The sequence below is a fragment of the Nothoprocta perdicaria genome, unplaced genomic scaffold (genome assembly GCF_003342845.1).
Source record: "Nothoprocta perdicaria isolate Ctin4 unplaced genomic scaffold, notPer1 scaffold_64, whole genome shotgun sequence".
Lineage (NCBI taxonomy): Eukaryota > Metazoa > Chordata > Aves > Tinamiformes > Tinamidae > Nothoprocta > Nothoprocta perdicaria.
The window spans coordinates 3,390,180-3,416,662 of NW_020455910.1; positions in this window are offsets into that span (position 1 = coordinate 3,390,180).

The following is a 26,483-nucleotide window of genomic DNA, read 5'->3' on the forward strand; positions in this document are numbered from 1 at the left end:
CATCCATTTAGCGAAAAAGCATAGAATATGAAAAGACAACCCATAATACTGGTTGAATCCTTCATTGCAGCAATCTATGCAGAAACACAAGTTGTGAAGCAAAACTTATCAGCAGTAAAGTGGTCAGAAACAATATCTCAGCTGTAAGGAGCTGTGTATGTGCTTTTACTTTAGTGCCAAGTCAGTTCAAAGCACTGTTGAAGGTATGTTGAGCAAACTGGACTGATGAAGCACAAAAGCTTGCTTTAGGTGGGCTGATAAGTGATTGAGAGCTGTGCAGGTAGCCTAARCTCAGCCTAAGAGCCAAAGCTCTTATGACTGCCTCACCACTGCATGTCTGGCAGGGAGGCAAAGGACCTGCAGGAGCAGGACGTGCAGGACCTGCAGCACAGCTTGGGGGTCATGGCTTGGCCAGAGGTGGTGGGCTGCCAGCTGCCTCATGAGATGTGAGGTCCCCACGCATACAACAAAGCTCTAGTTTAATCAGACACAAGAGAGCTATGGGATAAAAGCCCTGGACACATGCCAGGTTGTTTACTCCTTCTCCTCCCTTTCCTTTTTTTCATTTGGTCCTTTTTGAATGCTGCAGCCCTATTAGCTGCCTCAGCCATGTGTGCAAGAACCAGACCAGCTCTTCTGGAAGATTATCACAGAATCACAGGATGATCTAGAATCACAGGAGATCATCYAGTCCAACCCCCTGCTCCAGCAGGGACACCCAGAGCACGGGGCACAGGGCGGCATCCAGGTATCAGCCAGTGTGCATGTTTAATGCTGAGGTGGAGCCAAAAGAGCAAACGTGGTGATTTAGCAGAGCATAAAAGAGTCGTTTAAAAGTAAGGTGCTGAAATCTCTGCTTGCTCTTCTGAGGGCCCAAACAAATATGCACCACGGTCATACATTTTCTCAGTGCATCACTTGTCTTACAGATAGGCATAACGACTTTATATATACATATATATGTGTATGTGTGTGTTGCATTTATACCACGCCCCTGTCATAACAGCAAGACAAAGCAGAGTAACAAGGCCTGTGTCAACTCACAGCGGGACCATAAATTGGAGGATGCTTCCAAGGCAAGTTAAAACAAATTAGTAATTACCATGAGTGGCAGGTACTCTGCAGTCACCAATGAGGACCCTGCTGATGAATACTAAAAATCTCTTAGCGGAGGAGTTACAGCTCTGACTGTCAACAGGCTTTAATTAGGCAGTGCTAAGTGAAATGGCTTCTTCTCAGATGTACTCCCCTGAGAATCTGCGGATCTTGGTTTTCTCAAAAAGGAAGGAGATGTAAAAGGGCTGCCCATTGCTTGTGGTGGGGCCTAGAGATGCCCACCAAAATGGGACCCGAATGCAGCGGGCACAAGACTCAAGTGACAGTAGAGTTAGCTTGCTTGTCCAATCCAAACAGTCACACTTTGTATTCTTCCTTGTGCCTTTTTATTTTTCCCCAGGACTCCCAGCACCTCASAAGTACCAGCAGAGCTACGCCTCTCAAACACCCAGGAGTATTAATCACTTGGAAGATGAGTTAATAATCTCCGAGTTGTTGAGACATGCTGAAGGACAAGCTGATAAATTTTCATTGCACGGTGGGGAAGTACTGCTCTGGCTGGGAGATCAGGCTGGTGACAAGCTCAGAAGTCTCCAGGGACACAGATGAAGAGTCAGAAGTTTTCTTTGTGAGCAGGAACAGTCACTTATAAATAAAAAAACTCCCATGGAAAAGACAAGCAGTGTCAAGAGACTCATATCTTTCTGCTCAGGATCAATCTTAATGCATAAAGGCTAATTGTTCTTGCATAATTTCTCCAGTGTCTGAAACAAGCAGGTTTTTCTTCAACATCATCTCTCTACTTTATATAGCTTAAAGAAAATAAACATCCGTGAAACATTTGTGGCTGGGAATAGCTCTCCATCTACCSCTCTTTGTTCTCAATATTGCAGCTCTGGTCTTGTCATGTACAGATGAGATATTTCCTGCAGGTAACAGATCTGAAAGAGGCTCATCTTTGAGRGTAACAGCCAGGCTTGAGAAGAACTGGGCTGGGACATCCCTGCCAGAGCCAAGCAACAGCAGGTGCAATAATAGCAGCTGAGAAGGATGATAAACTACCATTGGTTAAGCCAGCTCTGCCTGCGACTTTGACATCAGCCTAACTTCATCCTCCGTGCTTCATTTCCACAATAATAGAAGACATCAGTTTTCAGCCCAGCTTAGTGCTGTTGTCCTGGGAACGGGCCGTTTCCACTCCCTCCTCAAGACGCTGCTCTGCTGACTCATTTTTCAGGTGAGCTCTTGCCAAAGCCGGGTGTGTTGCTGCCACGTCCGTCGTGTTTGTGCAGGAGTGAGGGGCTGAGTTTTGGGGTCAGCTCCCTTGTGTCCCCCTCCTATCTGAGAGGAAAGGGCCCTTAAGAAGAAGGAGTTGGTAAGAGACACCCAAACTCCTGCTTCTTCTCTCTGTGCAGGGTTTGAAGCTTGCAGGCCGAGTCCCGTTCAGGACCAAGGCTGGTGCTTCACCCCAAGGCCTTCCCAACAAGTGATGTGCTCCCCCTTAGGTCTGAATACTCATATTTTAACCCTGGATATCTCCAGACAGGGAAGTTATGAGATTTGTTGTCAAAGAGGGGCTAATATATGGCCTGCCTTATATTCAGCTAGGCTGTGTTTGTCCCAMACCTGAGGAAGGCAATGGAAAAAGTACAATTGAGGGAGACACAAAGGACTGAATTAACCTAAGGGTAAATAATGGCAAGGGAATTCAGACTTCCAGATCTTTTTACTGCTTCCTTTGGTGTTTCAGAGAGCTACCACCCACCAGAGGTGCGAATATGTTTTCACTATCACTACACCTGGGTGGAGGACAGTAAAAAAGCAGCTTCTTCCTATGAGTCTGCATGTACCTAAGATATGTCCAGTCAGTTCACCCTCACTAGCAAGGAGTCTAGCAAGTATGTTTTTTTCTTCCATCTGGCAGTTTGATCCATGTTCCTCTGTCACCGTTTCTGATGGATTCACTTCATGTCTAATGAAAGTGTTTCTTACAGGGGTTTGGAAGGCAACAAATAGCAAGGTGGTTGCTGGCAGTACAGAGCAGACAGCTCTGGCTCTGCAGCCAGGTGTTAGTTACTGTATGGTAGGAAAAGTAACTCACCCAGGCAGCAGTCTGGATCCCTATGTTTCCTCTAGTGGAAATATTTCRATGGTATAAATGATAATGTGTGGTCAGTGTTGACCACTACCAGACTGAGAGAGCAGTGCTGTGTCCCAGTATGTTCACGTGCAAATTCAGCACCACWCACATGTGCTGTGAGGAGCACAAAGGTGTGGAGATGATGCCACCACCATCTTGTGTGGAGATGTTGCCACCACCGGCTGGGACAGCTCCAGCTGCTGGAGGGGCAGAGGTTCCTTTTCAAGTGAAAAGTGGGAGCGCAGCACTCAGATGAGTAAGAGAGGAAAAGCCCCCGCACCGCACGGGAGTCTCACACCTTTTGCAGAGCCGCTTGCTGCTCCTCTTTGCTCCTGTCCTACTTTCTAGGAAAGCTGCAGAAGTTCCCTGCGTTCTCATAATGCCCCCACCAGCACTTCTGAGCAACCTGCACTATCGCAGCACCCATTAAGCCATCGCAATACAAAGGAAAGCTCAAGATGACAGGCAGTGCTTTTCACTGGCACTCCTCCTTGCATGAGTAAGAACAGCCTGGGCTGCGTGCGGTGGAGAAGTGTGTCTGAAACCTGTGAATCATACGGGAGTGTAACAGGCAGAATGTTCTTTTATATTTCTGTGGAGAGAACGATGAAGCAGGGAGGCTGTAAAAGCATCTGGCATCTCCACTTTGGCCCTCTGCTAGGGCCCAGAGGCCAAGCTCTGTCCCTCTCCCTCCAGTCTGTACCCCCAAGAAGCAGCTGGGGTTAAAGACAAACCCATTAAGAACAATACTTTTTGCTCCACAACTGTGTTTAATCCTCTCCTGCTCACGCAGACAGACCCATAAATGTGATTTAGGCAGCATTTTGATGCTTCTTTCGCATGACCTGACCTGCAGGCTTTCATCCCTCAGGTGGCAAGACACACACGCCTCCATCAGCATGGTCCAGCAGTGTGTTGACTCATTCTGCTGGGCCCTGTCCAGCTCAGCCTTCATTTCAGAGCAATCTGGCCCCCAAGGAAGAGTTTTCAGTTAGAGTAAAACAATCTCCTACCAGAATTCAAGAAAAAAAAAAAAAATCAGGTGGGAACTGAAGAATGCAAAAACTTTTACTCCTAACCTTGAAGGTGAAAACACTCATTTAAAGGCAAGTTATTCTGCAGTTTAGGATCTGTAGCAAAAGAAAAATTTAGTGAAAGAAGTCCCTAAGCCTTTTTTTTTTTTTCTTTTTGCTGTATGTACTATATTTTGAATGCATCTTAGTTATGCTCAGAGGTACTCATTGAGTAAGACGGTTGCTGTTCCTAAAACCCTGTTACCACCTTCAGCAGCTGTGAAGCTGGTTCAGGACGGTCCTACCAGAGAGCAGCCGCTTTGGGCCAGGTGTTGGGTGAGAACAGCATTGCCTGGGTATCCACCCAACACCTTCCTGGCCGTGGATAATCCCTCAGCAGACACAGGCAGGATTCACCTTTCTGAAGCCACCTAACTCCTTTGCTCTGCTCCCTGGACATTCGACTTTTGCTTCCTTTTTATAGGACKGAGGGCACTATTATACTCTCATTGACACTGATCTCACCTGCCTCTGCAGTAAAACCTGGCTTATCTAGCACTTCCATTACCCTTCACAGAATCACACAACAGAGCCTGAGGATCTCTGGGAGCATCTCCAGCTTCCTACTAAACRCAGGATCAGCTGGAGCAGGTCACTTAGGGTTGTGTCTATCAGACTGGRAGCGTTTCCAAGGATGGAGACTYCACAGCCTCCCTGTGCAACCGGTTCCAGTGTTTGACTGCTGTCACAGTAAAATGTTTACTTCTTATGTCTAAGTGGAATTTCCTATATTTCGATTTATGCCCATTTCCTTCTGTCCTGCCACTGGCTACCACGAGAAGAGTCTGGCTCCATCCCCTTCATGTTTATCTTTTAAAATCTTTGTCTTTCCCTAAACAAGCAACACTGTCCTGTATTGCTGGGAGGGCATAATCTATGGCAACCACTTTGAATTCACAACTCCCACTTGTTTAAATGCTCATTTTTAACTAATGATTAGTTTAGGTGCTACCTTTGCTTAAATCTGTAATTTTACCATTGAAATTAAGACCTGTAAAAGCACCTGCAAGGGACCCAATTGCAGTTAAGACCCCAAATCTTCAATATGCTTCTGTTCTTCCCTGCACTTCATTTGCACTTGCAAATTTCCATCCGAGAGTGCTGTAAAAATGCCAACAGAGAATGAAGTAGCTCTTACACACCAAAGCCAGGCTGTAACGATGTGGGGCTGATTTCTAATGACAGCCACAAGTTGGCATGTTTGCAACCAGTCAAGAAGCACCATTCACTCATTCAGTTTTCAACACATGCTTATTTGTAAAGCATCTCCAGGCTGTTCGGGTAAAGAAGGATCTAACCTGGATTGAAGTTTGTYGTACATTTATGTTGTCATGGAAAAAATACCACTTTTTCCCTAGAGAGCATTCCTAATGTCTGTCACCTCTCTATATGTGCAGCCCAGACACCCAAACTCCCTGACATCCTGCCTCTTATGCACAGGAGTTCTTGGGAGCCAAGCACTGGTAGGTATTTCTCAGGCAAGGCTGTCAGTTCTAGATGCAATATTAGAAAACAACCTTTACAGTTAAAACTACTTGATGAGCAATATCGAGAACATTCTGGACTATGTTCAAGACTGAAGCTTGAGCTAGAAATGCAGAGGATTGGGTCTTAGTAATAGTGAAGAAATCTTGTTTCTTTAGTACTCTTTATTATGATGTTTCACTCTGAAAAAAATCCTGAACCAGAAAAGCCTTGGATTACAGATTTATCAAGAAACATTTTGAACATGTTTGCTGGCCAATAGCCACCAAAAAATGATATGACAATTGGGGAGTATCACATTTGGAGTCTAAAAATATTCTTCACAAGATTATGTTTCTTTACCAGTATCACGTTACGAAATCAAAAAGCTCTTCCTTTGCTCAGATGCATTTAAGAAGACAGTAAAGTCTCCCTCAGCCTTCATTTTGAGAGGGCTAAAGAAGCCCAGTTCTTTTGTCTATGGCAGTAAAACATAATCTCCATTGTCTCAAATAGTTCTGTAGCTTTCTCAGCACCTAGTGAAGTTTTGAGTCGCTCTTTCCTGAGCACAGGCCCCCTGAGTTGCATAAATAAGAGTTCTGGGTATCCATGCCTGGGATATACATCTCCCATATATATGCCATATATATCAATACTTCTCTGTTTCAGAAAGACTTTCGGTACCTACTTACTTTTGTTCACTGCCAGCCCATCGTAGTGATGACATGATCAGCTAGTACCCTCTTTCCTTCCCCTCTGCAGCCCTCCCAGAACCATGGGCACTGGGAGCAGACAGCCTTAAGCTCAGGACTAATCCAGTGTAACTTGAGCTGTCTAAATAGTAGGTGTCCCCGCTAGCTCTTAGTGGAGGGGAGAGACCTCTCCCACAGGTGATTCACCCCCGAGAGCTGTGTGAAGAAGGCAGACTGAGATAAAGAAGACTTGGTAASTGGCTCCGTTCCGACATCTAACCCCCAAACAGCTCCCACGCTCGCTGCGTGGCCTGCGCTCTGCCCTGGGAAATGCCACCTCATTTCCACGGCTYTCGTACCAGTGCCAGGCAGCACTTCCATAATTCCTCTGCCACACTGACAACACCTTCAAACTTCATCAGTGTATAACATTAAAATAAATAATAAATTAAGAATTTGTTAATAAATTAAAATCTTTAGCCGGATGCGGCCCACAGTCTTGAGGAATTAAAAAAAAAAATCCTTCCCACTCCATGCTTCCCCCAAGCTAAGCTATGCTGGCTCCTTATCCACTTTGGATGTCCATTTCTGGTGGTATCGTATCCTGTCTAGAGCAGATGGTCAAATCAACGTCCTTCAGAAAGTCAGCACGTCAGTGCTGTGTGCAGCCTGGAGTCCACGGAGATGGATATTCCTGGAAAATCAGCAAGAGACACCAGCTGAATTTGTCATAATCATTTTATCTTATATCATTTTCTACTTACTCTCATGTTTTAATTATTCCATCCTTCAACATTTGTTCTAAAGATTGCCCACGACTGAAGAGACTGATGAGTGTCTGAGTGCCAAGAGAGGCTTTGTGTTTTTAATGAGCATAGGTGCGGGGCCTACTGCTCTGCTCTCAGATGGGAGCCTCCTAGCTTAGGAGATTTAAAAAATCCCTGATCTTGGAGCAGCAGTTTCATGTGTCAATTCTTAAAAACTCTCAGTGCAGATGATTTTATTTCTTTTCCTCAATCTGATAACACTAAATGCTCTGAATTTCTCTCTTATTTCACTAGTGGTTATTCCTTYTTGTTTTTATTTATTTATTTTCTAAGGATCACTGGGAAAGAAAGTGATTCAGCTCTGGGACTGCATGACTTGACAAAAGCTACTGCAAGGTTCCCTCTGTAGAGACGCAWGATCAGGCGGGGACAGTGCCACATACAGGGGCACTTCTTATTTTTTTTTCTGCTCACTTGTTCACATGGCTAAAGCACCACAACATTTCACAAATAAACACATCTTTCATATGGTTGGACTTCAGGAGAGGACTGAGGAGCCCTGCTGACTTGGGGCTGAAGACAGCACATTAAATCCCAGGGAAGCTACTGCTGAAGTGCCCAAGGAAGCACTAATGCCAGGGACTAAGTGTAAAACCCTGTTTAAAGCCTTCAGCTTACGGCACAGTAAGAGGCAGGAGCTCACACATGGATGTGGATTTACGAGGGGTGGCTGGGAGGGCCAGGGCTCTTTTCACTGCAGAGTCTTTCATATTTAGGGTCTGGTTTTGTGCCTGTCAAACTCAGCAGCAAAACTCCCTCCGGCTTTGACAGCATCCTGCGTTTGCAGAGTGCTTTGTGCCCGCTGCGAGCTGAACACAGCTACCTGCCTGCTCTTTTCCACACATATTATTGCCCGTTTGGTGCCAAGGAAATGGACTGGATGTCACACTGGGCCTTACCCACTACCAAGGGCTCTGTAAGAGGTTGCTAGAAGCCACAGCAGTTTAAACGGGCCGTTCTTAGAGCCAGCACTTAGGGAGCTCGGAGAGACGCTGGGCAGGGGCTCAGGCTGAACCTGCAAGGGAGCCCGCAGCCCTTCTGCTTCGTGCTGACCTCCTGTGGAGGGTCCCTACCCAGGAGATGGCTCTGCTGCCCAACCAGGTGCTTCCAAGCACCGTCACAAGCTGTTAAGGGTTTCCTCCTTTTCTCAAGTGCAGGCTTTATGTCAGATAAGGGAAGAGACCGGTGATAAATCATCTGTTGCTAACTGGGTGGGAAATCACATCAGCTGATGCGCTAYTCTAAGAATTAATGGGATTCTAAACTTGGACCTCAGCTTTACTAACCTTTGGCTGTGTAAAATGGGTGTTTTGTGAAGTCTGGTGTGTCCAGAGTAGCTGCTCCTTACCAGTGCATTGACTAGAAACGCACTGGCTGTTTTTGCCCCCCTCATTTGGGAGGTAAAAAAGGGAAGTAGGCTCATGTGGTTTGTTACTTCAATAGAAGAAAGGTCACAGGTTCCTGCTCAYGGGATAACAAGGTAACTCAATCATGGAAAATACTTACACACTAATTTGTCATGTTTGTAAACTAGGTAAAGGAGATATTTTTGCATCAAATGTCCACACAGGACATGAGGGAAGACAGGCTATTTGTAAAGTTAATCTTTTACAACCTCTTAGCTCTATAACACTGTAATGTAAATACAGTAGCCAGTAGGATGAAATGCCTTGCTTTGTGAAGCTTAGACACATCCATTGCTTGCCAATGCATATGCAAATTTTGTAATTTGTCAAAATTATTAAAGCACATACTAGGAGAGAGAAGAAAAACCATCTCTGATGTCTGTCATTTAGCTGTTGCTATGGTTGAGATATAAGAACTGCCTCCACGGCTTATTTATCACTTATTTGGGAGACGGGCTGTAAATTGCCTCTGATTTACATCAGAGCAGTGTCCTGAGGCCCTTGCTTCCATGGTCCTGGGATATGAGCTGAACATTGCCCAGGGCCTGGCCCCTATCTAGGCACATTCCTCTCCAGTCTGAACTACATACAACTTTGAGTCCTGCTCACCGTCCTTTCGGAAGGCAGGGTGGAACTCAGTGCTTTGCTTTCATTAAAGAGCAATTATCAAAATCAGTATTTATTTCAAGGTTGACAACATTTATCTCCAGCTATGATTTCTAGCCTGCTTTAACCTCTTTTCGCTTTAGTCTGCCAATTGGTCTGATATTTTCTCAGTAAGAGAAACTCTGCAARGCAGCGAACCAGTGTCTGGACCCAACGCACAGACCTCCAGCCTGGAAACACAGCAGCAAGATCTGACCCCGGTCAGCTTGGCTGAGCCTCTCATTTTGGGCCAACAAACTACCCCCCCCAGAGTCTGCCGGCTCCTTGGAACCGTGCACCTCTCCCCCAGCTGCGCTTGAGGGTCTGCGTGGGCTTATCCAAGGATGTTCATGGATCAGAAGCCCCTTGAGATGAAGCTGGCGAGCRGAATCCCTTGCCATGGGTATGGGACAAAGAACAGCCAGCTCCTGCCCTAGAGATTTTACATCCAGGAGAGTCAAAGGTGAGAACAGGASGAGAAATGGGTCCATTGGGTGGAAAACTGAAGTGTTCTCCCTACTCTAGTTATTGATCTATTTTGTATAAAAGGGCRAATGAGAAATTGTTTATTTTTCCATAAATTGTGTCTCAAAGAGAGAGCAGAAAGGCAATAGTAAATGTGCCAGCTGCTGGCATGCAGGAAAGGGTGCAGCTGACTCGAAATAATATCCGATGGCTCCAGGAAAGAAGCGGGGCAGAAATCAGGGTCTATTGACAGTTACAACCTCCGCAGCCTTCCCTTCGGAGAGCCCCGGCTGAAACCTGCGCGTTCCTCGATCCCACTGGGAGCAAAAGCCGAGCAGAAAGGCCAAGTCTGCTGGAGCAGCAGCTTCTCCTGGAGGCCTCGTGCTCAGACTGCAGCCCCAGGTGCTCCCCGCAACATCCCTGTGCTACTTGTTGCACAGGCAACAGGATGAAAACTCTCCGGAGCTCCCGCCACAGCCTGGAACTGATTTGTCATGAGGACTCCATGGAAACGTGATTATATGAATTTGCTTCAAAGGGAACTGGTCAACTGACAGCATTTTCTCAGCTGTCAGTTTGTTCTAGATATAGGATTATTTAGCAATTCTTTCCATGGGCCATGATGCATATTTGGGCTGCCTTCCCAACTTAATCTGTTCTTCAATGTGTTTCCATGTGCCTCAAATCTGTGCAGGAAAGAAATTCTGCAGCTCACTGAGAACTGGCGTTTCAGGGCTTGAGAAAAAAGGCACCTCCTTACCATGCTGTGGTCCATCTCAGAAGCCAAACCAAGGTTTCCACCATCTGCTCTGTCCGCTCTCCACCTTGTTGGCCCTTACAGAAGACCCACTCCAGAGGCTGGCCAGAACTCCGCTACCATTTTCAGTTTGTCCATTTCTAGCTTCACAGAATCACAGCATCACAGGATGGTTGAGGTTGGAAGGGACCTCTAGAGATCATCTAGTCCAACCCGCTGCTCCAGCAGGGACACCCAGAGCACGGGGCACAGGGCGGCATCCAGGCGGGTTTGGAGACCTCCAGAGAAGGAGACTCCACAGCCTCCCTGGGCAGCCTGTGCCAGGGCTCTGTCACCCTCACAGGAAAGAAGTTCCTCTTCACATAGAGATGGAACTGCCTGGGTTTCAACTTATACCCATTGCCCCTTGTCCTGTTCCTGGCCACCACTGAGAAGAGCTTGGCCCCTTCCTTCCTACATTCCCACAAAGTGATTTTCACACAAACCAGTTGTGTGAAAACAATCCATCCTCAAAAAGCAATTCACCCAAACACCCTGTTTATTTACTTCCCAAACCTGTCAGATTTCCACTGACCAAGAGCAGCTCATTTGCACTGCCCTGGCATTCCCACTTCCCTGACCTTCCAGACAGCTGTTTCCCTGCTGGAGGTACAGCCATTTCGTCTGTTACACACATCTAATGTGAACTCCAAATCCACTGCATAAAATATATATACAAATAATAATAAAAACCAGAACAGAATGCATATAACAAGGAATGGAAGGAAAGGGTTTCTTCAACAGAAGGACAYGTGGCTGCAGCAGCTGCTCTGGCACAAGGGACCTCCAGGAGGCGGAGGAAGGAGGCTCCTCAGCAGCTGCAGCACGAGCTGGAGCAGCCTTGGCTGCTGCAAAGGGAAGACCCTTGCAGGGGTCTCGGTTCTTTCTTGTCATGACACAAAAGTCATGGACAGACTGATTGATCCCGTTGTGAAAGTCTTTAACTGCTCGATGCTKGCTGTGTGTGAAAGCGCATGGCTCTTTTGGGCTGCCCCCAAAAGAAATGTCATGTTCTGGAGTACAAGGCACAGAGGTCTCAGTGCAGAGTATGCTGCAAGGTGAATATCAAGGCCAATTTCACACTGATTACGCTTTTTTATTTGGCAGATAGCTGGTTTATTTAGCAGCACCAAATAGGAGGTTTGTAGTGCACACCTGAGGCTTGGGAACATCTGACATCCTATGGCCTGCAGATTTACCTGCCCTGCTCAGGCACGTGGAGAATATCAGTGTCCTAAGGCAGGACATCATCAATACCATCATCAGGCAGGACTGTGCCCAGGCTGCACACCACATTCCTGAAGCTCAGTCTGGAGCAGCATTCAGCTTCACAGCTCTTGTCACTTCTTCCTTGGCCTGCTCCAGCACTGCCCTTTCCATCCCCTAGCTCTTGTCATTGCGGTACGTAGGTACCATGGAGGCGTGACATCCTGGCAGGCGGCRCGGCTCCTGCAGCCTGGCACACCACACACACCTGGCAGTGCGGAGGGCCGCTCTGCACGAGGCTGAACACTGCTACCTCCTGGCCCACTCTCCAAGTGGTTATCTCTAATTTGGGCTATTGCTACCTAAAGATTCATGCCAGGTAGCACAACACACMGGTGCTAAATTAGAGGGGCAGAAGGGACAACACAGGGCAAGAACTAAACCCTCCTGCTCTTGACACAGTGATTTAAAGCACGGCAGTGCTAATAGGTCCGCTGGGCAGCATCTCCTGGGCAGCCTCCCTCCGCCTTTGGAAACTGCAGCGCAACAGAACACTGTTCAGGCTGCAAAATCCAAGTCCTGCCGAGTCAGAAAGAGCCAAAACGGAGGCTGCCTGGGAAACACCGAGCTGCAGGTGACAGGGCCGTGCAGGGAAGGAGGGAGCACAAGTCAGAGTCAAGGCAGTGGCACAAGTCAGAGCGCGAGCCGGGGGCAGCCAGGCCGYGGCCCCTCCTGCCGCGGCCCCTGGCCTCACAGCGCACACAGCTGCCAAGGCCACAGCTGCCAACGCCGCGGGCACCAACGCCGGGCAGCGGCTGCGGTTCCAGAGGCAGCGGCCTCCTCCGTCACACAGATCCCACCCGACCTCTGCTGCCAAATGAGGCGYGAGGCCGGTGCCACAGGCGCTAACGCACCCGCAGGAAGGTGGAAATGAGGACTGCAGGGCCCGTCTCCGGGTTCTGGAATGGTTTATGTAGCTTGGCGACTTTGATAATTCTTTATTAAGTCTGCGTATGTTTAACTGCTCAGGTTATAAAAGAGCAAATGGAAACCAAATCCAGTACCTGGCCATGTATTTACATCTGTACATGTCAGGAGTGGGACTGGGACACATCCAACATGAAACCCACCTCTCTCCTTGCGCTGACAGGGTGATAATGCTGCAGCAGCCCTTGCTGTGTGAATCACTCCATTTACATCATCTGGAGTGATCCGGGGACTTCGTGTCATGCTCCAGGTCCAGGAGCAAAACAGCACAGGTCATCTTACAGAGCCCTGGAACAGGCTGCCAGGGGAGGCTGTGGAGTCTCCTTCTCTGGAGGTCTCCAAACCYGCCTGGATGCCRCCYTGTGCCCCATGCTCTGGGTGTCCCTGCTGGAGCAGGGGGCTTGGATTAGATGATCTCTAGAGGTCCCTTCCAGCCTTACGCATTCTATGATTCTATGATCTTCTGGGGCAGAGTTTCATCTCCATGAGGACTGAGTTGCAGTTTCCATCCCCACAGGTTGCTTTGCCAGAGCTGCACCTCCTCTCCCAGTCCAAACCTCTCCAGGCCATCTGCCCTGTCACCCTTTCCTCATCCCGTTACTTCTACCCAGGCTGCTGGGGCAGCTCTGCTGTTACATCTGGTACAGCAGCCACTAGCAGTCAAAAAAGCAGCAGCTTTAGGGAGAACCTTCTTCATCCGCAGTGGCCGGATGCTGCAAGTAACTGCAGATTTCTGCCAAATTCCAGCAATTCCCTACTGAGCACTGCTGAGTACATTTTAATATTTTAATAGGCTGGGCTCATGCCTCAACACTTGCAGACACTCTGCTCTGGTTGAACATCTTGATGCGAGTGTGCAAACGTGCATGAAAAGCCTGCATGAGCTATTCGCTTGGGTAAGGAAAAGTGTTTTACCACCTGATTAGTGATCTCTGGTCCCAGCTGAACTATTTTTAGGAAAATGTCAAGATGAAGTTCAGTCTGAAGCAGATAAGTGGCATAAGAAATTTAAAATAAACTRTGTTTGGGATAGATATTTCTAGACAAACCAGGGTGGCAGCTGCTGCCCCACACTCCCTCAGCAAGCTCTCAAATAAAACAAGAATGTGTGTGACTGTAAAGAAACCCAGAGAGATGCAGAAAATCCTCTTCTCACCAAATGGAWGATCTTTCTTTATTTTTGTTGGCATTTCCTCTCACCTTTTTCAATTCAAGCCCCTGGCTAAATCGCCAACTTTTCCAGGAAGCCACTTGTTTCTGGGGACCTGCCAATTTCTCTATCTGGAGTGAAGGACAAACACCGGGCAGCCTGCACAACCCTACCTCGGAAACACACCACTAGCCTGGCAGCCCACCCCAAACAAAGCACCTTTTTGTCCTTGGCACTTGCGTCTCCTCCTTCCCCTTTGTTCTGGGGTGTTCCTTTTTTTTTTTTTTTTTTTTTTTTTTCCCTACTGCCCTGCTCGCTGGGAGCCGGCGCTCCCCAGAGGCTGCTTGCGGCGGGCGCCGCTCCCGCGAGGCGCGGGGCCAGGGCGGCGCCGGGCGCCATTTTCCCCGCGGCGGCGGCGGGCGACGTGCCGCGCTGCCAGCCACGAGATGGCGGCCTTGCCCCGCGCGCCGGCCCCGAGCGGCYGCTGCCGGCTCGGCGGCGGGGGGCGCCTCGGGGGAACCGGTGGGGAAGGAGGCAGCCGCAGAGCTGCGAAGCGGGTCACGGACACGCCGGCTGGGAGTCGCTGCTGCTAAAAATACCCGGGAGCAGCTTGAAGGCAGGGGCCGGCTGCTTGGCGAACATGGCGGGCCCTGCTGGCGGCGAGCCCCGCCGTTAGGCTGCGGCCGCGCACAGAGTGTAAAGCCCGAGTGCTTCGTAGGCAGCTTCGGGGCTATGTGAAGGCACCTTGGAGCAGAAGATGGAGAAACCSTACTTCCTGGTGGAGGGAAGGGGGTCCCTGAGAACCTGGGGGGAGTGCACAGGCCTTGGGCTGCCTGCTTGGCATGGATCCTGTGCTCCAGCCACCTGCCATCTCYTGGGACTGGAGACTGCAAGAGGAGCGAGGAGTCGAGAGAGGGAGAGCTGCTCATCTTTCCTCTTTGCCTACAGCAAATGGCTTTTGTGCCTGTTTCAGTCCGCCCCCGCAACAGGCTGTTGTGAGCAGTCCCAGTGGGGTCTGGTGAGCTGAGGGGACACGCTTTTGTTTTTGAAAAAAAAAAAAGGCACTTTTGTGTCTCATGATTTCATAAGATTAAAAATTGAGCTCTTTTTAGCCATATATGCTTACATTCTCTGCCTTCTGTTCCTGTATCTATTTAAATGATCCYGTTGTCCTCACCACACAGGCTTTCCTCTGAATAAAATACTCAGAGCAATACTTGCTTTTACATAATGCTACTTGCTTTTCTTGCTCTGTGCATAAATTACTTTCCCATAGTTGCTTTTCTTGACTCATAGCTTCAACCTGCAGCTGCTGACTCTGGTGAATGTTACCAAGTGGCATCGTTCCTGCTTGACAGTGGCCCAGGACTCAAATGAGCCCATGGCTGGGTGCAGGATTAGAGCAGGGGAGCAAAACAGGGCATGAAAAGTGTTCAGTGGGAGTTACTTTTCTGGAAAGCTGCAGGGTGGATCATTGCAGAAGGGAGTTAGTGCCAGTTGGCCCTGTGTTTAATGCACAGTGGTCTGGCTGTGGAAACTGCAGAGYCATGGATGCAGATTCAGGTGCCCTCGTGGTCACAAGAATTGCATTTGAGAGATAAAAGGGGCTGGAGTTGTGTGAACATGAGAGATGGATGTAACCAAAGCACATTTTAACTAAATTGCAGAGTATTCCTGCTTTCTTGAAAAAGGGCAGCTGTCTGTAAAGGTGTAAAAGAGTCACAGTTTTGGGAATACTGAGAAGAGGAGGATTTAGGAGCTGGACAAGTTTGCAGGCTTTACATTTGGCTTACAGAATGCTTTAAAATTGTAGCTGGGTAGCTAATACTATATTTAATAATTACTAAGAATAACAAAACATCCTTTCTAAAATATAGGGTGGATGGTGAAAACACAGGGTCATCTGTGCAGAGGACATGATTCCAGGGTGAAAGCCTCTTGCAAACTCCTCTCTTCTGTGAGACAGGTTGATAGGCAGGAACGAACACTTTTGCGACTCTAGGGTAAAAACATAACTGAATCTCTTCCTTCATCAGAGATTGGTTTCTTCTGGAATATTTTAAGAGAAAGGCTGCCATAATATTTATCACCACTTCTGTTTTCTATTGTTTTGAAGGTTTTTTATGCAGAAAATACTGCGTACAAAACAGCTGTAGCTGTGGGCTGAAATGCACCTGCACGCAGAGCCTGCATGGAGGTGTGGGCTGACAGGTCCAGAGGAAATTATGCATAAACTGCTGTGAACCAAAATCTCAGAAATTACCCACTAGTGAAATAGGATCAAACAGAAGAGTCTCAGTATCTGCAGTTATTTTTGCMTCCTATTTGGCTAAAAAGTATCCCTTGACCATGGAGACTGCTAAGTAATGCCCAAATGTGCCGTTACACAAAGCTCCAACATCCGTTTCTGGAACTGGCTCCATTGCACTGAAGGTTCAAATATGATGGGTGCAAATGGACTTGTATTTTGAGGCCAGCTCAAAGGGCACGGATTAACATCCCTCACACGAGCGCTGGTAGCCTGGCTGCTGTGGCCATGGCAAGATTCTCAGGCTGGGTGGAAAACATCACCTAAAGCAAAGGATCTCTGGAGGGGGAGAGGGCTSTGTGTCTCCTCGTGGGGCAGGGGATGCAGCGCCTGAGCATTTTCTCCTGTGCTTGCAAAGAGGAGGAAGCTAGAAAAATTGCCTCTGTGGGTCACTCTGCTGCTTTCCTTTGTTTGCTTTTTCTGGCAAGCATTACTGGCAGGTGTGAGCATAAGCTTCCTATAGGATGTGCTTTCTGGCAGCYGTTCCCTACATGGTGCTCTGAGGTGGGAAAGACACAGATTCACATAATCTGTGGTTGGAAGAATCTGAGGTTGGAAGGGACCTCTAGAGATCATCTAGTCCAACGCCCTGCTCCAGCAGGGACACCCAGAGCACGGGGCACAGGGCGGCATCCAGGCGGGTTTGGAGACCTCCAGAGAAGGAGACTCCACAGCCTCCCTGGGAAGCCTGTGCCAGGGCTCTGTCACCCTCACAGTGAAGAAGTTCTTCCTCACGTGGAGATGGAACTGCCTGTKTTGCAACTTACACCCATTGTGCCTTGTCCTGTCCCTGGCCACCACTGAGAAGAGCTTGGCCCATCCTCCSTATACTTATATACACCTTACACACCTATACTTACATGTGGTTTCCAATGATCCTGGCATTCCTGTTATGTGTCTGCAAGAATTCTAGCAGCTGTTGCATCTTTGGATCACAACGTGCCTTGGGAAGGAAATTATCCCCATTTTAGGTGCGTTGCTTGTATCTATACTAGTAAACGCAATGTGCGGGAGCTCCCTGCTGGGCACAGAAGCTGGCTGGCGTGGGTGGGCTACATTCACTGTGTTTCCCCCCAGAGCCATCTACGTGCCTGTTGGGAATGGCCCCTGGTTGTGCTAACTCCTGAGCTGTGCTGGGAATTGCTTGGGACCCTGCCAGCTGGCTCCAGTGAAACTCATGCCAAGGATTATGTCAACAGTTTATAGAGGATTGAATTGCAGTGCCCCAGAACATCCACTGGCAGGGCTTAATTTATGTTGCAGACCTAGCCAGAGAAAGACTAAGTGCTTTCCCAAGCTCTTAGTGTGTTTTAAGCCTTGATCTAGGGAGCTCCCTTGCATGATCCATTCCCCTAAGCCACAGAACACCAGATATGTCGCTGAACTCCAGGCTATGCCTGGCCTCTGCCATGGAGCAGAGGAAAGCAGGAAGGCTTTCCATATGGTTTCCTGGGTCTTTCCCCATTCTAGAAACATGCAGTAAGCAAAATAAACTCTCRGGAATGGAACCTGCAAAATTATACTGGGACTAAATTATATTGTTACATGAGCCACTTTTCAAAAAGAGGATTGCTGAGCTGTCCTCGGGCAATGGTTATTTTCCTCTTTAGCAGCTAAGCTCCAAGGTTTAAAACCARGCATGAAATATGCGATCTGAAGCACACTGGAAGAATTACAATATTTATCTTCTCTTGTTTAGCTTGGGTTCATTTAAAATTCCATTTAATTCCATTTCTAATWCCTATTCCAACAAACCAAGGCATTTTACTGCTAAGTTTCCATTTCTTATTGTGACATAAATTAAGTTCTTGGCTATCTGTTTTACTAGTAACTTGTGGTGAGACTCAGAGTGCTTGAAAGTGGATTTTAGTGAAATATTGGTCACTTAAACTCAGCAGTCTAAAATGCCTCCTCTACAGCCTAGTATAATCCTAAAATTYATCTATTTCCTATATATTCCCTAGTCTCATATGCATGCAGGAAATTAAGGGAATGGGCTGAGAAAGTAAGCACTTGTAAACACTGTCTCTATCTAGACAGACACTGTCTCTATCTAGACTTTTAGCATRAAGAATCCTAAAATCCACCAACTTTCAGCACATTTTCTTTTCATATGGCTAGCACTGAGTTCAACAGAAAGCACTGCAGCTTTTAAAACATCTTAAGAACGTGACCCGTAGTGGTGACACTTCTGCTTGCCTCCTGGAATTAGCACCATGGTTGACCCTCTTGCTTAGCAGTGGGGACAACCTGGAGCCAATGCTCTSCTCAACCCAGGGTCACTCAAACCTACAGTTTTCATTTCCATTTATGTTCTCTGGCCACCATTACAGGGGGCAGCAAAAGGAGAGGTGGCCTCAGAGAAGAGGGCAGATCAGGAACAGCAAGAGGGAAAGCTCGAGCATATATCTACGTGGATGGAAGATGACCTGGCTTCTGATCGTGCCAAGGAGGGGAGTTGGCAGGTGTTTTCCCGTTTTGTGGGCAATAAATGCTTTTTAAGTAATAAATAGTGGTGGTTCTGGCCAGACCGTTAGCTAATGTGAGACTAGGGGGATATGAATTGTCTGTGGCAGAGATGTGTATAGTTTGTAGTGGAGAAGGCTCTCCTTGGTGGAGACACCCAAGTCTCCTTTACGCTTTAAAAATCCTGACAGTTCAAGCTGTGCTTGCCYATGACCACCCCGCTTCCAGCTGACCCCTTGCTGTGTGGGAAGCCCATGTGTGCGCTGATAACACACCATGAAGGCAGCTGCCAGCTCTCTTTCCTGAGGTGGCAAATTTAATTTAATTAAGGGTCTAAATTTCATGTAATTGCTGGATAAATTAATGAGTCTTTAGAGGTTATGATATTTCCAGTCTCTACAGGCCTTCTTGCACATACTCACACGTGCAGGTCCCGAGAGTGCACTAGCCTGAGCCTCACTAGCGGTGATTGTTTTTCAGGAATCAGTGAGAAGGCAGGCAGGTGTCTGCATCATTTCTAGGCCAATGTCACCCATTAATAAAAGTCTACGCTTTTTGACTAGCCAAGAGATYCTTCTCTGCTGCCAAAGCAGCTTTCTGAGCTGGAGGCAATCAGTTCAGAATTTGCCTATCTTAACCTTCTGTCCTGTGGCCTTGTCTTGGGCCTCTTTAGCCTGGAGAAGAGAAGGCTGAGAGCAGATCTGATTAATATGTATAAATACCTGAAGGGAGAATGTAGGGAGGAAGGGACTAAGCTCTTCTCAGTGGTGGCCAGGGACAGGACAAGGGGCAGTGGATGTAACCTGAAACWCAGGCAGTTGCATCTCCGCGTGAGGAGGAACTTCTTCCCTGTGAGGGTGMCAGAGCCCTGGCACAGGCTGCCCAGGGAGGCTGTGGAGTCTCCTTCTCTGGAGGTCTCCAAACCCACCTGGATGCCGTCCCGTGCTCTGGGTGTCCCTGCTGGAGCAGGGGGTTGGACTAGGTGATCTCTGGAGGTCCCTTTCAACCTCAACCATTCTGTGATTCTGTGTCCCATGTATGGCTTGTGTTATAAGTTCCTTCTCCGAAACAGCACGTAGCAGGTGGGATCCTGCCTGGAGCAGAGGGCTACCAAGGCACTGCTAGATACAAGTTCTGTGTGAGTCCATAGAGCTAAGCCTCTTACGTCCCAAAACAGGATGGACTCCTTCAGGGTGTCTAGTACTAACCTCTAACCCCTGTCTGGACACTGAAGAGGCCAGTGCTGTGTGGCATATACTGAAYCTGTGACCTTGTTAAACCATGTCAACAGTGCTGCAGTGTGGATGATTGTGCATCAGTGGTTGGGCTTGTGCCCTCAACCTGTTTAGTTTAGTAGGATAAACTAAGCTGTAGTGTTCTAGACATTTCATAGAGGGCTGAAGAAGAGTTCATGACTCCTCTGCTGGGAAAGGATTGCCTGGAGAGAGATGAATTAACTAGAAGGGGGAGAAATAGCAATAAAGGGGTTGCAGTTATCATATCAACATCATCTGAGGCGTTCACACTCCGAGTTACGCGATGAGGAGCATCCCCAGGTATAGCAGTCACACTGAAATATCTCTGCTAAGCACTTTCTGTGGTGAAGGACACACAACACTGTTGTCCTGCAGAAAAGTTTCCCTGTAAAATCTTTCAGGTATGACTTGCTCTTGCATATGTTGGGAAAATGCCCAAGTCCCTATAGCCTTTATCCTGATTTCTTATAGGGAAACTCCAACAGAAACGACAGATAACATCATCTTCTTGAGATCCTCTGACAGGTSTTCTTCGCCATTCAGGCTTCAAGTTGTGTTTATGTGTTGGTGCTGCTGCAAGGTGCTTGATTTATTATGCTTAATGTGGTATTTGTCTTTTTAATTGAGCGTTAAAAGGCAAGCAAGATTAGATTAGGTTAAGAGTGACTGGAGGGTGATTTGGTGAATTGAGAGGAAATTAATAAGCATATGATTAGTGATTCCGATGGGAAGGGCTTTTGGGGGCTGTGTTTCTCTGGCTTTAGTGCAATCAGCCTGTTGGATTCTGGTTTTCATGGGGAGAGGTGTTAGTGCAAGGGTGCAGGATGGTCGGACGCTTGGGTTGCTGGCTCTGTTGACATGGGTGCACAAACTCTAGCTGAGCCTAAGGGAGAAAGAGCCAGCAGAATGAATGARGTGGCAATTGTTTTCTTCTGCACAGGAACACTTTCCCTGGAGAACTCTCTGCATTCAGTAATTCAGTTTCATGGGTTTTGCTTGAAGAAATGATCTTTCATAAATCCCAGTCTTTCCTTGTGGCTAGTTTGTACCTGATAAATCAGTAAATGAATCCATCAGGAACATATTGCCACATTTAAAGACAAGGTAGTTTGCAGAGAGCTGAAAAACAGATGTGTGACGGTTGGAGCAACAATTAATTTACAGCATGTGCAAGAATGGGGAATGATTATTGAGCTCCTCAGCAGCGGGTGTAGGGGCCCACAGGTAAAGGAGTCTTTACACCATCATTGCACATCAGATGAAGCTAAATAATCCTTTGCCCAAGTCACTGCACCTGGTACCTTCCTGGCCAAAATTAACCAGCCATGGGAAAGAAAGAAGAAAAAGAAAAAAAGCCTCCTGGGAATATTCAGAGGCTGTGGGATGTGACAATATGGAAACAAGTCTATAGCATAAGGAGAGCTAATCCTGCTGCAGGATAGAAGACAGGTTAGCTGATTTCCTGAAGCCCCTGTCAGCTCTTTCTTCAGATAATCAGATGAAAAAAATGTCTCTGGGGAAATGCCACCATTCTGTGGCTTACACAGGGACTGTCAGAGAGAAGGGTGCTAGTTAGCCCAGCAAAGTGTACGAAAAAAGAAATGGAAAGGAAATAASTTACAGCAACCAAAGATTAGTTTTTCAATTGACTCCTGCTCTTGCTGGCTCAATTAATAACATCTGATAATTTATACCAGCTGAGGATATGGTCTCTGAAAGTTTAATCTGTAAACAAGCCCGCAGGGACTGTGGTCAACATAGACAGGGGGTCATTAGGGAAGTTAAGGCTGTGCTGGAGCTCGGCATTCCAGGTGACCATCATGTGAGACCAGCCTCTTTGGGAAGCACCGAGCTAGGATCTGGACAGGTAACACTTTCCTATACAAGGATTCAGCTTGACAACCTGCACACGCAAAGCTGGAGGCAGTTGGATGGAGAATTTGCACACTCAACACTGTTTTTTTTTTTTTTTTTTTTTAATCTATCCAAGCTCACACATACACATATGATCTATAAGAACTTTATTCTTACGCTCTTTCTCCTTACAAGTTCATTCACAGCCTATGGTTAGCTGGTTTGCTAGCCCTTTTTTCTGTGAAATGCCAAACCACTCAGCACGTCGAGGAAAACAGGGCTCTTCTTTGTACTGTGCACTGTTGGGGCATGATCTTTTTACAAAAAAAATCTAAAACCTACGAGTCATAATTTACATGAAATAGCTAAGTCGTGATTGCTAAGGGGCTAGGACAAAYGGAAATAAAGTGAGGGAGCTCTCAAGACCTTTTAGATGAATCTTTACAGAGATAAATGCATTTTCCTGTTCTTTTTCTGAAAGTCAAATGTCAACAGTTGCAGGACTCTGCTCAGCTGTTTCATTTAGTAAATTGAGATGGATTTCGAGGTGAGTGTATAAAGTGAAATGTTAAAGGACCCCAGAGTCAATTGTTTTATTAAATAAAGAGCTCTCCTGGTATTTTTGTCCTCACTTATTTGCAATCTGCATGCTCTGTCTCATTAGTGTTTGACATTACTGGAGGAGAAAACCAAGAGTATCATCAGCTCTGCTAAACAAAGTGAGATAGAGAAACCAGGACTTGGGCAAACACATTTTTATATTTCTTTTCCATTTCATCCTGAGGGAGACACGACTTTAATTTCACAGTGAAGAATAAAAATATTGTCCTCTCAAAACGTTTTAGGTTTTCTTTGCCTTCATAAAAGGTTTATAGATTACCCACTATAAAAAGTGCTTAGAGGTTCTGTTATGACTTGTAATAGTTGTTAAATTCAGGCTCCTAAAAGGTTGTTAGAAGTGTTTTTTATTTATTTGTGTTATTGTTCATGTTAAGTGAACATGGGAAGGATTTGCACTAATAACAGGTCCTGACAGTTTAGAAAACAGTACGAAGATAAATACGTGTGCGTTAGTTTTGAAAGGCTAATGACACTTGAGTTCCCCTTTCCAGGCACTTTGAGTGGCCCATGATACGTAGGGCACTGCAGTGCACCAAAGATGCCGGTAGTATGGCAGCATCTTCTGAATTATGGTGGAGTTTTGGGGTAGGGAGCTCATTATGTTCCTGTGACGGTTTTTCCTCCCTCCCTCCCAGTATAGAAGCACAAAGTTGGGTTCACAGCAACACACTCCGAAAGTTTTGATTTTTTAAACCAATCTTCAGCTCACAAAAATCTGTAGCTGATACAGGGCACCAAGGGCACAGGGCACCTGATGTAGATGAGGCATCATCTGCTGGTGGATCTGGTGTCCGCTGGAGAAAAGATCTCACACCAAGTGCCAAGACCTCTCCTCTTCCTCCCTTGTCTCCTAGATGGTCATGGGGAGTGGCTGGGAGCCAGGACAGGCTTTTGGGGCCCGAGCAGAGCCCTGCCAGTAAAACCAGACCGCGAGTGCCCTTGCGAGGCAGTGCTCCGTGCACGGCAGGGCCGTGGGGAAATGCGGGGCGGTGGTGGCTGTGGCCCACACCGCTCGCTACCTGTGGGGCATGCGGGAGGAGGCCGCGCTCGCCTGTTTGGGGGCAGCCCCTCAGGGAAGAGGCAGCGGCGGGCTCCTCGCGCCCTGGTGCGGCTGCTAGCGCCTGCCCTCTTGGCGCTTCCCCGCTCTGCTTGTGCCCGAATGTGCCCGGGGCGCAGGCAGGAGGGCCCGGCTGGSACCTGCAGCGCGGGGCCCTGCTGAGGACACGGCGGTTAAACACTCGGGGCCTCTGCCCCGTGCACGGTCACACGCGGGCTGCTCCCCCRCGGCTGGCGGCACCTCCAGGCCGGCTCCATGTCTGCTGTCATCCACCTGCACGAGCTCATCGACAGGCAGCGGCTTTTGTTCCCGGCATCCCCAAGTTGCTGCAGGGCCCCTTTCCTCACGAGACGYGGCACTCGTGCCATGCAGGCGCGCCCTTGCTTGGCCTGGAGCTTACACGAGCACTTGTCCCATGCTTTTCCCTTCCAAATGCAGTACGGGGAAGGCAAACTGTTCAGCGCAGCCCCACAGCTCCAGGAACAGTGTGCCTGTGTCCCCAGCGGATATGGGCTGTGGGGGTATCATGAAGATACAGCCATGGCCCTGATGGAGAAGAGCGATGCTTCRTCTATGATGGTTTCTTCTCTAGGATGGTGGCCAAACAGGGCCAAGAAAATCAATTTTGTTGTTTACTTAATCTAGAACCCTTAAGCCTACGAGTTCATGTCCTCTTAGTCCAATGACTTGTTTGTGGAGTATGAGGAAAGATAATCCTTTTAATTGTGTTTTAGCAATTGCTAGTGTTTCATCTCTAAGATATTTGACTTAGCCCTTAGGGCTCTGAATTCCATGAGGCCACAGGTCCTCTCGGGACGGAAGCGTAGTCCGTGCTGCACGGCAGAGCTCCGTGGGGGAGCGCATGGTTTGACCCCTTGTTTTTCCCCTTCTGCCCTGGGGTGACTGCATGGACCTCAGCAGCTGCAGCATCAGACACAGAGCAGGGCAGAATCAAGCATGGGCAAGCACCGACTCTCTCCTGCTTGCACATGAGAGAGGTTCATCTGCTGGACCTGGAAAACATGCTGAAGGACAGAGAGGGAAATAACTGAGGAGGGGATGAAATACGATGTAGATTTGCTGAGAGGGGATCATGCCGGTTTGCCACAGTGCCCTTCTCATGTAACTCACCGTTTCAGAAAAGGGAAATGCCAGTTTGCATTAAGGAGTTAAAATAACGCCAGGAAGATATTTCTGAGGCTGGAGAAGATATGCAAGATACATGAATGTATGGGATGCACAGACAAACATGAAGATCGCACAACACAATGAGTTGTGACTGAGTAAGAGTGAATATGCTGGAAGCTGTGGAATTCCTCCAAGACTAGGCTTGGAATTGACTTTATTTAATTGATTCCCACCTGTGACACAAGAAGTCAAAACATGCCAATGATACTAGCTTATGACAYGATGCTGGGAGGCATTATCAGTACTAGTGTGTGGGAGATGCTACCGATAAAGAACTGGATAGTTTGAGCAATGARCGGTGATGAGGAGTGAGTGAAATGAGGTGAAATGTAGTAATTTGAAGTATAGACCTTTATTTAAGAACTTATATGCAGATGTTTGGCTGTAAGCTAGATGGTTTTCATCTGAAAACAGGAGCTTGGGAGGGCCAAAAGATCTGTGCATGCRTTAGTGCATGCATTAGTGCATTAGTCCAGTCTGAGCAACCATGGCCAGTCATGGGGTAGAGGAGTGGCCTAGGGGCAGTCTGTGCTCTTGCAAGGGTGTTCACGCAAACAGCACACCTATGTAGTGAACCAAATGATAGCTTTAATTGCTATAATAAATATGATATATATAATATACATGTAAATATATATATAATGTGTAATAAATATAAACATATATATAACATAAATGTAATTTTAATAACAGTCACAGAAGGTTGTGAAATAACAGCTGGATGTAGCAGGAGCTCCAACTTCTGCTGGGTGCTCCCTCTCTCTGGGGCAAGGCAAAGGCTCTAGCCAGGCGCTGTGAGAAGATGCTGCCTTTTCCCAATTCCTTCTCCCATGCACAGGGATGAAGCAGCTGCTGTGGGCTGTAATCCAATTGGTGTGAATATGTTCAGGTTGGGGCACCATATACTACCAAAACAGCCATTTCCTGACTCTTGTGGGGAAAAGAGAACTGGCTGAATGGGAATGTGCTGGGCTGGACCTGGTACACAAGCTAGATCATGCTGCATTAGTCAGTCACAGCATGACTATGAGCCACCAGTATATGGGAAACAGCCYCAGTGTGTGTAATATCTAAGACTACACAGCAGAGAGAGGGCAGGCCTGGTGCCCTGTACGTGGCTGTTTTGACAGGCACCTGGTTTCCACCTGCATTCGCCAAGGATTCGGTCCAAGTGGAACAACTGTAGAGAAGGGCCAGGCAAATGAACAGGGGAAGGAAGAGCTTGTGCAGTAAGAGGAGATTCAAAAGCACTTGGGTTGTTTCAGCTGGCAGGAAGAGTGGGGAGAATGGAGGTGTTGCCCCTCAAAGCACCTGGGTGTTTAGCAGCCTCGACAGAGGTAAGGTAAGGCCAAAGCTAAAGGACAAACCTGGCCACAGGTACATGAGGACTGCAGCTTAGCAGGTGTGGAGTCCTATAGGGTTYTTTCTAACAGAAGCATGGGAAAAGCATAGCTAACGTGTTTTAAATTGAACTTGATTCTCTTATATGAGTTTGTACAATATGTGTACCTGTGCTAGCTGAGAACAGGACCCAGGCCTGTCGTCCCTTTCTGCCCTGTGGYCCATAGTTCTTTGAGAGCTGTCATTTTTTTCCAGTAAAACACCGAAGCTGTGAGATTTCAAGCAAGCACAACCTCCAGCTGTCAGAGCTACTGARCCTACAAAAACTCAATTCTGTGAAATAAACCACTGCATTCAACTCCGTATCTAAAACAAGTGGGCCTTGTATTGGTCACTAATTCTTTTGTGAGGAATGTCTAGAAATGCCTGGAGTTTCTCTTTATGGATGTTGCTCTTGGTTACTTATCCCTTGTCAAATATAAGGC